At 42.4% G+C, this 15,116-nt stretch overlaps 1 long non-coding RNA gene across 1 annotated transcript; it reads right to left on the reverse strand.

The window, feature by feature from the left end:
* Window positions 1-205: 205 nt before the first annotated feature.
* LOC114017151 (uncharacterized) lies at window positions 206-14,474 on the reverse strand. The gene is made up of 5 exons (XR_003562033.2): window positions 13,499-14,474; window positions 13,068-13,166; window positions 8,275-8,430; window positions 2,989-8,015; window positions 206-901 (listed from the first exon to the last, which is right to left on the reverse strand). It is a non-coding gene; the product is annotated as an uncharacterized LOC114017151 (long non-coding RNA).
* Window positions 14,475-15,116: the final 642 nt, after the last annotated feature.

The raw sequence follows: 15,116 nt of genomic DNA on the forward strand, positions 1-15,116 counted from the left end.
ATTGTCCTGCCGAGCTGTGTGCGCCTTCTCAGTTGTCCTGACTAGGACAAATGCATCTCAAACCACCTGACAAAAAAACAAAAGCATCTAAACCCCGCACTAATGTAGCCAAACCACTCTTCTGGAAATCTGTCTTCTTTACGCTGCTCTTTTCCTATTAAGTATCTCTAATCAAGCAAAACTGAAAATCCCCATTACACACACAGACTTTCTCACATGATTTTAATCCAAGGAACTAAAAATTCCCCAACACAGGGATTTTTCATTGTGCCACAAGGGCTTTAGGTCACTCCCATGCTGTTTTATTTAATAGAGCAGAAAAAGCATCAGGACCCCACTCCCCAACGTGACTCATGTGACATCTCCAAGGTCGGCGCGTTCCTGTGTTGACTGCTTGGGTAGCGATCTGCTCTCAGCTCACCAGAGCACACAGCCAGTGGTCCTGCTTGATTTTGCACTAAATCACATTAAGGAAAAACATCTTTTTCCATTTCAGTTCTCCAAAAGCCTTCAGCTTTTCTTGTTCAAGGAGGAGCTTGCCCAAGCTACCTACATATGCAGCACCTCGACACTGCGTTGCATTAATTCATCAGGACTGAAGGAGAACTTGCAGGGAGACTTTTGCTGATAGGCATTGCAGCAGGTTTCACCCTTGGCCAGTCTGCACGTGCTCCACACCATGCCTGCCCCTTGCACTCAGGCCAGTGCCACTCCTAGATCAAGGCTGGCAGGCTTGTCTTCGCTTTTCTGTGGAGTGATCCGTTCATGACAAATGAATCTATTTTTCCTTTGCCTCCAGAGACAGAGCACAGAGTTAGAGGCAACTCACTAGTTGGAGATCTCTCCATTCTTGGTCACTTTTCAGATATTCTCCTCTTCCAGAAAAAGCTTTTCAGTAGAGCTGAATAGTGAAATAAGAGATAGTAAACTGAGCAAGAAATCTCAGCAGCAGCCAGAACTGTGGCCTGTCTGTTTTTCCTACCACCACTGCATTTTTGACAGAGCTTGCATTTTTCCCTCAGAACAAGGAAGGAAGAAGTCTGGAAATTAATTAAATGCAGTAGTCAGCTAGCCATGCAGATACAGCCTATCTCAAAATTACTCAGGCACTTAAAACTTGTTTAAATGCTAATGAAATGCCTTAGGTGCCAGATAATGGGCACTGCAAAACTCTGACAGAGAATATCACCTGCGGTCCTGAAGTAGAAAAAGGCACTCCTAAATGGAAAAAGCAGCCCATAAATTATGAACAGATTAACAATGCTCAGTAAAATGATTCTCAATTAAGCAGCAGTTAATCTAACATCAGCTTTCTGTGTGCTAAGGCACTGAGCTGCAAGCTGTGCTTTTAGTGGTTACTTTCACTTTTGCTTTTCTACCAGACTAAAAGCTAATGCAAATACTTACAGTCAGCATATAGCTGGAATTCAGCCTAAAGTAAGCATCTCTGTAAAAAGGTTAATGTGATTATAATCTATAGCCTAAAAGTTTATTTCCACTTCCAAAATAGCTCTCTGGCCAAACAATGAAATAAATCAGGTATGTTCTAAGCGTCTCTGAGAAGCAGGGGCTGCAGGCAGCTTTTGACACAGCAAGCTGGAAGCCCAGATTACCTCGAACAGGTATTGCAGGAGCACTTTCATTTTTCTGTTTATTGTTTTGTGGTTTGGGTTGCTTTTTTGTTTGTTGTTGGTTTGTTTTGTTGGGGTTTTTTTCCGTCCCTGGTTTGGAAAGATACCCAGTGCTGAATTACATCCTCTGTCATACATCCTGTCCACCACAATAACTCCAGTTAGCTGAAAGACTTCCTTGCACAGGAGGAGTCAGCGGTGGGGCAGAGTGGCTCGCCAGGGGTCAGGATCCAGCCAGCTGAGCAGATACACCCACCCAATTCACTTTGGGTCAGCTTTGTCACCAAAAAAGCCCCATAGTCAAGTTTACTCTTACTTGTCACCTCTTTTTTTTTTTGGTGCTTAGAGCCCTGTTCTTCCTCCAGCTGTGCTGCCCATCTTCACTTCTCATCAGCCTGTTTTTTCCACAGGGTGTGTTTTCTTGCATTACTGCTTCTGTAGCTGTTGCCCTCTCTGCCTGCAGTTCACCCACCATGTCGGTGGTCAGGCCACTGTTTAAGACCCTGGCTTTCTTCCAGCTGAAACGTTAAGAGTGTTGGGCTTCCCATTTTAGCTAGTTAGCCATTAAAGCTCTTAATGTCATAAATGGGTTTATGGTCTTTTTTTGTATTCTGATTTCTTCTTTATTTTAACTTATCAAGCCTTCTTTAATTTTTCTCTATTGGTGCTTTTCTTTTTAAAGAAAAAGTAATATTTACCATTAAAATACTCCTTATTTATTATGGTCCCCAGAATCTTGGTAAATGGTATTAAAAAAAGGAAATAAATGTATGCTATTACTGGACTCCTTTGTAGCAACTGAGTAGATGCATCCAGACCCTGGTCGTTCATCAAGAAGCTGTAAGCTAGGCAAATCTGGTTCGTTCCCTACTTCTCAGGTACAAGCAGGACCACCTATGTGGAGGCCACAGCCCGTGCTACAGGTTAAACATTTCCTCCCTGCGAGTCCAAATCAATGAAACAGCTACTAAATCTTTGAATTCCAGGGAACACAACATGCCTTTTGAGGAACTCCAGGTTACATACTTATCATGTTAAATATGGCCCGTTTTAGGGACTGAATCCAATCTGAAGCTTCTCAGTACATCATAGCCTGGACAGCTTCATCCTCAGCCCTGCTGTGAAGCATTAGCCCCATTTTACAGATGGTGACCAGAGGCAATAAACATTTATACATGCAAGGAACTAACTGTCAAAGAATTGAAACCAGTTCTTCCAAATTCCTGTGCAGCTCCTAACTACCGGATTACCCTAGCCCAAGCTAACACAGCCCCCTCTGCTTCTTCAACCACAGTGATGCACGGGAAGAAAATACTAAAAAAAAATAAATAAAATAAAAATCAGACTTCACATTTACCATTCTTGACAGAGCCAAGCACGTTACAGGAGTAACGCCTTCAATCATCCACGCTCTTGCTTCTTGAAGTGAGCTGCCTGCTTAAATTTATTTTTCCTTAATGGCAGGGAGCAGTTAATGCAGAAATCTGTGGCTTGGTGTGGTTTAATTACAGTCCATCAGCTGCGCAGGAGGGGCTTGCTGAGTGATGTCTTTGAGTTACGTTTGACATATACCCGGAACACCAATTAAGTAGGGATTGGCAGGTACACAGCCAAACTTCCAGAGCAACCCTTGTGGTTATTTATGCTAATTCATGTCATGGGAGAAGAGGTGCAGCTTCACCTATAATCTTTTATGTAATATCTTGTCTTAGTAGGGAGGGAGCAGGTGCAAGCTGTGGCACGAAGAGTGCTTTGCCTGGCAGGTTGGGAACAGCCTGGCACACAGGCTTGGACAGACATCGCAGGAAGGGAGCAGGCAGCTGCCCGGTGTTATTCCTACTGGCACCACTAATTCACACCAGCACGGCCAATTCACACAGCCTTTTCACAAGGCAGGTCTTTCTGCAGTTCAGGCATGGGCACTCGGTAGATGCTGTTTGAGGCTCAGCCACCACAACCCCATGTCACCTTCAGCAAGTCAAAGCACTTCAGCCAGTTCAAGTGACTGAACTGGTACAAAAAGGAACATAGTCCAACCAGTGAAATCCTGGTGCATCAGCAGGTCTAACAAGTGCAAGACATGTGCAAGTGTCGGGAAATAAACTAAGGGGAAAAAAGAAAAGAACATACCTTTCCTGTTGTGCTGACTTAACTGACCTGGATTTTGTAACTGTTTAGGTAAATCCATGCAAAAATCTCTGCTGCAGAGAAACTGCTCCAGGTCTTTGTAACCACCCCTAGAGCTATATTTCTCTGGGGAAAAAAAAATAAAACAAAATAAATCAACCATGAGAGCAGTAAGATCTGAGAAAACATCAAGGAAATCTTATTTTAGCTGCTGCCCACAAAAAATAATAAAGCAGCTAACAGTTATTCCCATAGTAAATAAAATACTTCTAATCTTTACTGACAGAGGAGAATGGGGAGAAAAAAAAACCCCAAACCACCAGAGAATATTTATACACTTTAAAAATTTGGACAAAATTTGCACACAACAGTGGCATATTTACCTGTGCATTATGTTACAATGATTTATTTATGAAAACACCTGTTCCTTGTTGGCTTTGCAAGGTTGGCTGCCACATAGACACAGCTGGGTGTCAACGGCAGAAAAATGAAACCTGCATTGTGCCAGTATTTTTGGCTGAAACACCATACATAAATGAAGACAAGCAGGAGGAACAAAAAGGACCATAGGCAACTAAGAGCATCCCACATCCCTAGCTGGCAATCAGAAACTGTCACCTCTCCATGCGCTCCCTGGGTGGATCCAGGAGTCACACAAACATGAAGTGTCACAGAACCCAAGCCTCAGCCTTTCCCTCCCCAGGGTGCTATAGCTTTTCTTCCCAATTGAATTTACATCTTAAAAGCACTTGTGCTTTTCTGGTCCCAGCTGTTCCCATCCAAAGGCTGTTCTTGCCTCTGTTTGTTTTAATGGCCAGCAACCTGCTTCTTATTTCCAGACTAAGTTTAGTCACAGACAAGTTTAAATAGTTATTCCCCTTCACCGCTGCTTCACTCCTGGGTATTTTTAGATGGAAATCATATCCCCTGTCAACCTTCATTTTCCTGGGCTGAACAAGTTGAGCTTGCCTTGCCTCCATTTGTAAGGAAAGATCACGGCATTCCTGGTGATCTCAGTAGCCTTTCTTTACACCTGTTCAGATTTGTATTTTTCTTGGACATGAGACATCAAAACACAGCGTCCTGAGGACACTTTACCAATGTCATCTTCTGTAATGGATGTAGTGTTTCCACTGGAAACATCTCGTTTCACATGTCCCAGAATGACATTTCTTTCTTCTCCAAGGAACATCACATCAGTGCTCCAGACGTACCAGAGAGTTGCTCAGTTGATTTATTTTCTTCTACTTTTCCTCCATTTTCAGCTTGCTGACAAGTAATCTCTGTATGTGAGCTTTTGTCGTTTAACTTGATTGCTGAATTTAACTTGATTGCATTTTTGTTCTTCCCATAGTACTTTTCAGATCTTGCTGCCTCCTAATTGTGCCTCCCAGCTTTCTGTCATCCACAAATGCCATCAGCAAACTTGTAGTTTTTGTGCCTAGTTTACTGATGAAAACATTAAGCAGGAATAATTACAAGGACTTTGAATTTTATAACCATATATTTATATAATTATATATATTTAAGTATATAAACTTCATTAACTACCTTTCTGCCTGGTACTTCTTGTTGTAGTATTACCTGCTGCGCTCTTCCTGCTCACCTTGCGTAAAAACCGTGGCTCCAGCATGAGGATGGGAGCAGGACATCAGATGCTGTCCTAAAACCTAGACAAATGGGATCTGACACATTCCTTTTGTTTATAATTGCATTGACAAAGGAAGCTGTGAGGTCAGTCTGACATGAGCTGCCCTTGAAAAGCCCTAGAAGCCACGCTGGGAGGAAAGTGCAGAAGTGTCACAAGCACCATCTGTAGAGATATTCAGACCAGAGCTAGAAGGAGTCAAAGGTCACTCAGATGTCTGACTGAAGAAGGAAACAGAGCAAGCCAATATTAAAATACAGAGACATTTCACAATGTCATAGACACAAAATGCTTTCATGCCAATGTTGGCAAGGCAGCAGAAGCAGAAAACTTATTAGTGTCATAGAATCACAGAATGGTTTGGGTTGGAAAAGATCTTGAAAGGTCATTTAGCCCAACCTCCCCGCAAAAGAGCAAGGACATCTTGAGCTAAATCAGGTTGCTCAGAGCCTCATTTGTTTCAAAAGAAGACAGGGAACAAAAGAAAGATGGGAAATATAGAATTTTAGAGTTTGTTTTAGGCTGTTAAAGCAAGGGTAAGAAACTCTTTTACACAGATTAAGGAAAGAGGAAAGGAAAGAAAAAGCTGTTATTGAGAGGCAAGTATCTTTCATCCATGTTTCACATGACAAGGTGGTGGCCTAACATGGGTAAATCAAAACTTTGGATATCTGGGTTATTCTCTGAGAGCTTATTTATATAGCCACCCAAGAAAAACATATCAGCCAGTTCCTGTAGAGGCTGGACAATATACAAACACCACAAGTGAAGCAGGACCTAATGCAATTGGCTTTACGTGCCGCCTTTGCATTCCACAGCATCTGTGCAGCTACAGGTGGGATGTTTAGCCAGATTAATCAATCTAAGGATAAACAGGAGCTGACAGTACTTTGGAGGATCATGAAGTGTCTGCAAAGTATTAGCTGGGCACAGGCCTGCACTTTCCTTCTCTTCGGATGAGGACAACCCTGCAAAGCACAGTGATAGAACCCTCTCATTCTCTGAGTTTTCATTTTAAAGAAAATATGACAGTGACGGGAGGGTGGCATCAATCACCTTTGGCATGGTGTACATGTGGAGTGCGTGACCCGGGGTGCACAGCAGTAGCTGTGGTGCCTGTGCTACATGATAGAAACATATATTAGAGACTAATGAAAGCAACAGCTAGAAAGCTGGTGGAAGGGGGGGTGTGTGTGTATGAAGTGAAAATGGGAGGGCAAAGAGTGAAAAGTTTTAGTTAGCCACCACCCATTGCCTCTAAACTTGTGTTATTTCTAAAAATACAAAAGCAGAAAGCCAGCAGGGAATGTTGATGCCTGTAGAAAACTTTCAGCAAATAAAGGGCCATGCCAGTGCCCGGTGTAAAACCGAGCCTCCTGAGCACCAGGATCGAATCAGACAGCCCTGTCCTAATGCTACTGCTCAGCTCCACCATCAACTTGACCGAAAATTCAAAGCCTGATAAAATCAAGTAGAAACTTTCTGTGGCTCCAGGTCCTAAGTTTAAAATTGGCACTGGGCTTTGTCTCGCATTTCACCTCTTCTCCAGCCCTGTAGCTCGATACCCCTTGTTAGCCTGCCTGGGATGGTTTCTGCCCATCTCTCCAGAGAACATTTGTCACCCAGGACTGCTCCAGCCCCTGCTTATTTTGTGGAGAAAGAATTTTGGCAGCAATTAGCTGAAGTGAGTTTCTGGACCTCCGGCCTGTTTGTCTGACCTCTGGAAGTAGGTGGCTAATTCAAGGACAATGGAAGCTGTCATGTTACCTGTTTCCAACATGAAATCAATCAGGGGAGAGCGGGAGTGAAGTCAGCCTTTCTGTTTTGATAAGGGGGTGGCCAAAGATCTCTGGAATGAGAGGCACTCCAGCAGCCACCCGGCCGCAGGGACGCCTGCTATTTATACACCCAGGGGGCAGGGCTGGGGAACAAAGTGGTTCTTCTGCTCCCATTTTATTTTTATTTGCCTGAAACTGAAGGGGAAGGGCATAGCTTTTATCTTCCAGAAGCATACACGGGCAATGTTCTTTTTTCCCCTTTGTGGGTAAAAAAATAAAATAAAAAAATAAAAAAATCAGTATAGCATCATGTTATATACATATTATATGTCTAAATATTGTCTCAACTTTCAAAACCATAATTGCTCTAAAGACAACCTTTTATAAAAAAAAAAATTAATCCTGTATCACATGTAATGATGATGTACCTGGTCTGTAAGCCACACATCGGCAAACAGAAGACCGCTTCACTCAGGAACCAGTTGCCTGAAAACACAGGACAGGGACAGCAAAGCAGAACAGCTGAGAGAGACATATGAGGCATGCACTGGTTTGGATTTTAAATGACAAAAGTAAAATTAACAGTGTTTTGTAGAGTTTAATTCACGTGCAGAACTATGTTTGAGACTCATGATACACATATTTATGCTAAGCCTCATTGGAACCAGATCCAAATCATCCCAAAGGCTGGGATTTTTCAGACCTACCTGAGACATAATTCACACATTGCAGTGATTTTTCCTTTGAGGAAGAGAGCGGTAGCACTTAATTTCATCCAAAAGTGCCCTTTTTCTGTTGAGATAAGCCACAAGAAAGTCACATCCAATTGTGCTGTGATAAATATGACAGAAAAGAGTCTTTGGGAAAAGAAGCCTAGCACAAAACCCCAGGGAACACTAATTGTAAGCTTATTTTAAGCATCTTGCATGGTCTGAATAGTTTACAAGGCTGTTCCAGTTGCTGAGAAGTCAGAAGTCTCAGTAATAAAGACCCTTGGGAAACTGATCCATCAGTTTTACAAGTTTACAGCACTGCTGGAAAAGGGCCAGCGAGCTGGTCCCTGGAAATGAATGAAATATTTCTGTATTACCTCATATAGCTTGCCACACCGTAGTAGCTGAGTAACTTGCAAGCGTTACTGCATTCATCATTGCAGTATCTGAATAATCCAGGGAAGTGCAAGCATAAGCGGCGATAAAAATAGTTTCACTTCTCCTTTGTGGGCAGGGTTTCCATGATTCCTAGCCTAGAAGGGAAAAATCTCCTCAAAAAGCTTCCTTCTATAGGACACAACCCAGACCCTGGGACTGGAGGCTGCCCCTCCCCAAGGCAGGTTGCTCTCCCATCCCACCCACCACCCCCCCCCCGCCACCCCCCCCACCCCCCACCCACCACCCCCGCCCGCCACCCCCCCCACCCCCCACCCCCCGCCCGGCATGCTCCCAGGCCGGCTCTAGCAGGGCAGCAATGCTCACCTAACCTCAATTCCTGTTTCTCAGTGGACTAACCACTGGATTAATGACAATTTTGTGGGGAGACAGAGGCACACACAAGAATCGTCAGATTAGGCTTTGTGGGCTGGTTTCTCTCATCCCACAAACCATGTGGATTGAGACATGAACCAAATGTGTTGCAAAGGGCATTTAGGACCCATAAGAGCTTTTCATTAATAGTTACATGACCTATAGCTTAGGCCTTCTCATAGATTATTACCACTATGTTATTTTTAACACTAGCAGTCACCGGGTATACATCTATGTTTTCAAACAAAAGCATGGCTCCAGCCCAGAGGCGTTTTGCAAAACAATTTGCTGCTCCTTCCCCCTCCACCTCCTCTTTTCCTTCCCTCTCCACCCATAAAATTTACATCCACATTCAGTTATCTCTGTTTAGCTGACAGGAAGGGCAGAAGAAAAAAAAATTGATGATGGATTTAAGAAAATAACACATCGTGCATGCAGTACATAAATACCATAAAACACTTCAAAGTGCCATAAGCCAATACGTGTACTAGGAACAGGATAATCAGATTTATTTCAAAATAGCTGCTGTTAGAAGAAAAAAATCATTGCAGAGAGAACAGAGCACATTTTCCATGTCTCACCAAAACTTTTTCAAAAATAATGCCTCTAACCAGCTCAATTTACAAGAGGGAAAACAGCATGAGAAATTACTTTTTTCCTTCTTGCACAAATCAGAACTTGACTGCCGAGAACAATACACCCCATCCCGCAGGGGTAACCTTACAGCCTTGGGCGCTCTGCTTGAAATGCCTCATAAAGCAAACAAACCCTTCTGGAATGAGCCACCTCCTTATCTATTCAGCAAGAAAGGAAGAGGTAAGGGATGAGTGATGGCAGGAAACTCAAATTTCATTCCAGTGATTAATTCTGACCAGCCTTTCATTCCTGTTGCTGGAGATGCAAGCACTTAAAAGGACCACAAAGCCAGAGACAAATGTAGACAGCTCCTTGTAAGGATGAGAGAAGCTTTCTTTTTGGCAAACAAACATGTTTCCACTGTTGTTCAGTCATCAGGATCACCAGACAGAGGGTGTGGGCTTATGGTTTTTCTTTTTTTGGGACTGTCTAGCCAGACTTTTGCATAACTTCCCCCACCCTGCCTCACTGACCTCTCTGCATCCATCTGCACAACTTTTGTGTTCTGGCTGACCTGATGAGTGATTCCCTAGATCAGCTGCGTCAGCAATGCCTTATCCCCGTGTAGGTGCACCACTGGTCCAGGGGCTGGGGTGGGTCCCCACCATCGCAGGGGACAGCTCATCACCAGAGCCAGCTACTCATGCTGAAGCAGCCTTGGGCAAGGTGGGCACACCAAACTGTGACTGCCAAAATTATGGACATCTTAGCAGGCAGAGATTGCAATCAATTGCTTGAGATGGTGTTAGTAAGGTCTGACTTTTGAGAAAAACGTGTGGGGAAAAAGGTGAGCTTAACAGCCACATGTAGTTATTGCAAGCCAAAAAATATGCAGGAATGTAAAGTAGCTTTTCATATGATAGAGGTAGATACTGACGTGAAGGAAAGATAGGACAAAATTAAGCATATTGGCTAAAAATAGGTGCCGTAGAACTCACTCCATACCTCTCCTGGATAGAAGAATCCCTTTGCTAGACTACAGAAATGCAATAGATTTTATCTCCCTGCACTTCAGGAAACTATCAGATATAAGACTGCTTGGGAAACTATTAAACAAAGTGCAGGAAATGGGGATGTCTACAAAAAAAAAAAAAAAAAAGAAAGAAAGAAAGAAAGAAGAAAGTTGATAAGAAACTCCCAAATGACGAATTTCAAAGAAACGTATGAGTCTTTGAAATAACGTTGAGAAGGGACATATGGGGCAGCAGGAGGGCTTCGTGCAGTTACTCAGGGTAAGTTTTGAAACAGAAAGTGCTATGTATCCCATTGGTTGCACTAATGCAAAAAATCTGCTTTCTCCCTTTTGATGATAAGTAACTAGGGGGGTATTCTTAACTCTGACATAGAGTGGAATAAATTAAGGCTGGCATTAGCAGCCTTGCAGGACTCAAATCCTGGAACAAACTTCAGAGCAGCTGGGACAAGGTAACCTCACTGATTTTTCTGGATGGCATTTATTCTTTTTACAGAAGACTGTGTGGTATGAGCATAATAGGAGACACAAGCTGGCTTGCTGTAGCAGAAATCAAAGAAAATGCACTGTGAGTTCTCCACCTGATCTAATACAAGTAGCTCCTCTTCTCACCCCCAGACAAAATTGTTGACTTAAGTGTAGTTTCTCAAATATCTTCAGTTTTTTCCAAGTAAGAGCAGCCTGGCCCTTCAAACTTACTGCTACCTCCTCATTCTGAATCAGAAAGGAAAACTACTGAACCTGGAAAAGAGTTTCAGCTGTTCATTTCAGCCTGTGCCTTTGATGATTGCTGGTCAACCTCTTCATGGCTGGATGTAGCTTGTGAACCATGACTTGGTCCCTTCGGCCTTAGGGAGCATTTCGCTCTCTTAAAATCTCCCTTCATGTGTTGAGACTGACAAAGGGTTGGTGTCTACTGCTAGTTGTGATGCAGGTTTGCTCTTCAGGAGCAAAACTGGGAGCTCCTCTTTTCACACAGCCTTGCAACTTCCCAGTGGAAAGATGCAGTTACTCTCATCAGTGAATTGGATTTTTTAAGGCCAAGACAAAAAGTCTGACAAATACTTTGTTGGGTGCTTTGATATCATTCAGACTGCAGGCATTGATAAAAATAAAACCTATTTTATCTATTATTAGGAATAATAAAACACACTTGACCTTTATACTCATTAATCAGTTTTGGGGGACAGCTGTTTTCAGAGAGGAATGGCCTTGAATAATTTTGCATTTTCACCTTGCCTTAAAAATTTGTGATATTGAATATAATCTTTTATCCTTGAAACATTTTAAATATCAGGAATAAATTATTAGTTTATGGCTTTTCCCTCTTCCCCATATCTTTGGGAAGTATCAATTTCTCTAGCTAAGGGCAAGATACAGGACGTACCATTCCAGTAGCGGTCGTTCTTCACATGCAGCTTTACTCCAATGGCTAGAAACCTGGCTTGACCCTAGCTAAATTAAAAGGAGGAACTAAAACAAGCAGGAGTTTTAATAAAAGTGACATTGCATCAGGTGCCGAAACTTTCTGGAGCAGCTAAAGTTTGCAAACAGAGTCATGGATTTTGGCAAAGCACTGGCATGCTTTGATGGTCACCAAAGGTGTAAAGTGACTGCAAGACATTGTATTTGATTATCTCTTAGATTTATGGAGGATTTGCTTGCTTGGAAAGAATTTGTAGAATGATTGGCATACACAATTTGTGTAAGCTAATGGCGTTAGATTTTATATACAGTTCTATTTATATACAAACTGGGGGTAGTTTTGCTTCTTGATCTAAGTTCATGCGTAGGCCGGGGGGGTGGGTGTGAGTCTTCATTTGCTGCTTGCACGTTCATTTGGACACATCCCCACAGCCAATGCCAAACCATCCCACAGCAGAAGGGCATCATTTTACTCCCACTTAAGATTGCCAGAGACCTCTAGTCAACAACCACCAGGGCAATAATGGCATTGGCCAGCAAGGAACCAAACAAGATTTATGAGTGGCCTTTATGTAATGGATGCAGAAGACTTTGTGTACCTTTTTTTCTGATAATAGCCTACCCACCTAACAAAAGGGATTGAATAGAGAAATAGTTGTAGAATCTTGGTGCTTTAAAAAAATGTCTTCTAGGCTCTGAGCGTTTATCTCTTTGCAGGCCCTCATTTTTCAGTTCCACTCAAAGGCATGTTTAGGCTGTGTACATATATGTCCATACACTTCCTAAGGCTTACAGTACAAGCCAGGAAAAAAAGTATCCAAGATATGAAGAGGACTGGGTGGGGTTAGTCTGCTGACATTAATTTATAAGCCCTATTCCAAAGGACAATTGTCTCTTCCCAAGGTCTCACCACCAGCCCCAGGGTCTGGTGAAAAAGGGATTGAACAAAATCCTCCCTTTTCCTATAGGTGCTCCTAAAAAATGAAATGGATCTTGAGCACCTTTGAAGGTAGCTAACTGTTTTGTTCCCTCTGCAAATGAGTAAAGCTACACCTGAAGGAACAACCCAGCCTATCTCAGCAGAGGCAGAGGAACAACAGCAAAAGGCTGAACACAAACACTTCTTTCTTTAGAAGCAGGCGTTGCTTACTAGAAAAATGGCGAGAAAGGAGGAGGATCGTGCCATAGGGCTTTTAGCTTTTTTCTTCTTTGTTTTTAAATTCTAGAGGAAACAGTTTCATAAGAATAGGAACAACTTAGGGAGGGAAAGGGAAACAGACTGAAGATGGGGAAGCAGATGCCAATCGTAGAAACAAAGTCTCTTACCTGCGTGCTGACTGTAGGGGTGGAGAAGAAGACATCACAGGGTTTGTAGGTGAATTTGTCAGATTCACTCCACTGCCCGTTGCTCTCTAGCCAGGGCACCTAAATAAGAGGCAACACTGTCATGGCTGTAGATAGAGAATTCAGAGCAATAGAAATAAAAAAAGTTTATTCCAGCTACATTTAAAGGAGAAAAAATGGCTGAGAAAAGGTTGAGCTAATGCATCTCATAGGCCCACAATAGCTGTCGTGCATCTCTTGTTTTAAGAGTGATTTGTAAGGCACCTCGTTAGTTAAGGACTATTTTGAGAGCTGGATCAGAGATGGAGATATTGGCAAAGAACTGAAAAAAATGGTCTGCTCTACAACGAAGGACAAAATGTAAACAGCAAAGCATGATTTCTTGCAATCCCTCTTTCTCCAGAAGCACTGACCTTCTCCCAAAATTCACTCTGTTGTGGACTTTCTCTCAGGCTTTGTGAAGTGCAGAAAAATCTGAAGTGGAGAAAAATCAGTTTCTTCATCAGATGGGGAGGAAAAATTGCTGTTTATAAACACTTTAATTAGGAAGAGGTTACAGAAACTCGATGCTAACTGTAGAGTGTGACACAGGATCATGTCAGCTAGCTCTGTTCTACATGGCAGACCTATTCCTAACAGGGTTAACTCAAAACCAGCTTCTCTGCTTAACCATCATAGAAAGCTATTTTATCATTTGCAACTCTCTAAGCTTTATTTTGCCAATTTCTATTTACAGCAGCATTCTATCCCACATATGCTGCCATCTCCTCTTCTTACAGCTAATTCCTCATGTGCTGTAATTTCCTGAATGGCTTCTTGCTTTTTCATGAGTTAAGTCTATTCTTCTTACTGTCTAATCCAGGATTTGTGCCAGTCAGCTAAGGGGAACTGGACTAGTTCATACATTTACTTTTCAGACTCTGTGAAGAGAGTATGCTTTAGTTTTGTAGATGCTAGACTAGATTTTTGCCTAAATATACATCTTAGTTTTATAGATGTCACCACCTGAGGTGCACTTTTACAGAGGAGGTCTAAGATATTGCCCAAGCCGGTAAGGGAGGCAAAAAGGTTTTCTTCTAGCCCAGAGCACACGCTCTCTTGTGACATGTGATGTTATAGAGGTTTTTGAACCTAAATTATGGCTAGACTGTGTGGGTGCCAGGATTTGGAAGTCTCTAGTGACACTACACCTGACACCTGCAAGAACTTAATTGAGGATCTGGAGCGTCTGTGGAGAGTTTAATCCCTAAACACAAACAAATGAAACTCCCTCATTCCTAGCTGCTCAGAGAGTGGATTTCCACAAAAGAAAATAAAAATCCTAACTACTCAGAATGTACTGAACAAACTCTTGTATTTAGTATTAATAATACACATACATGTCTAGGAAAAGAAGTGGAAAACAGATAAAATTCCTTTTCTCCTTTAGGAGCTTGTTTCTTTCTGACTGCCACCTCTTTCTTTCTAATCTTAGCACTGGAGATAACTGGGAGGGAGAGAAAAGAGAAAGGATCGTTATCTAGAATGAAAAAAATGGCCACCTCCTTGCCGTCAAAAAAAGCCCCCCCTTTTCTTCTCTGGGATTTGGAGGACTCAGCAGGGGAGAATGCAGTCAGAGCAGAGGCAAAAGGAGATATTTTTTTTACCTGAGGAGTCTTAACCTCTTTGAAAGTTGCTGGGACAGCTTGAGCTCTTTTCATTTGTCCCTGTTCTCTTTGTAATTTTTATAGGTTTGGGTTCTGTTTTGTTTTTTGTTGTTGCTGTTTTTGTTTTTTTTTTTTTTTTTAATCAGGGGGTTTAGTGAGTTCGCTGCTCTCTTTGGCAACACAAAGCTCCTCTCAGACCAGGAGGCTGGGCTGTGCAGGTGCACGGCTGTTCACCTCAACGACAGAAGAGAGCCTCTCTGAACAAGGTAATTCCCGTTTTATTTTAGGGACACAGTGCTGCAACAGGGAGAGATTTGGGCAAAGATGAGAAAAAGCAACAGAGAGAGAAGAAAAATAAAATCCTCGGTAAGATCTAACTGATAAC

Source organism: Falco cherrug, chromosome 1 (assembly GCF_023634085.1).
Source record: "Falco cherrug isolate bFalChe1 chromosome 1, bFalChe1.pri, whole genome shotgun sequence".
NCBI lineage: Eukaryota > Metazoa > Chordata > Aves > Falconiformes > Falconidae > Falco > Falco cherrug.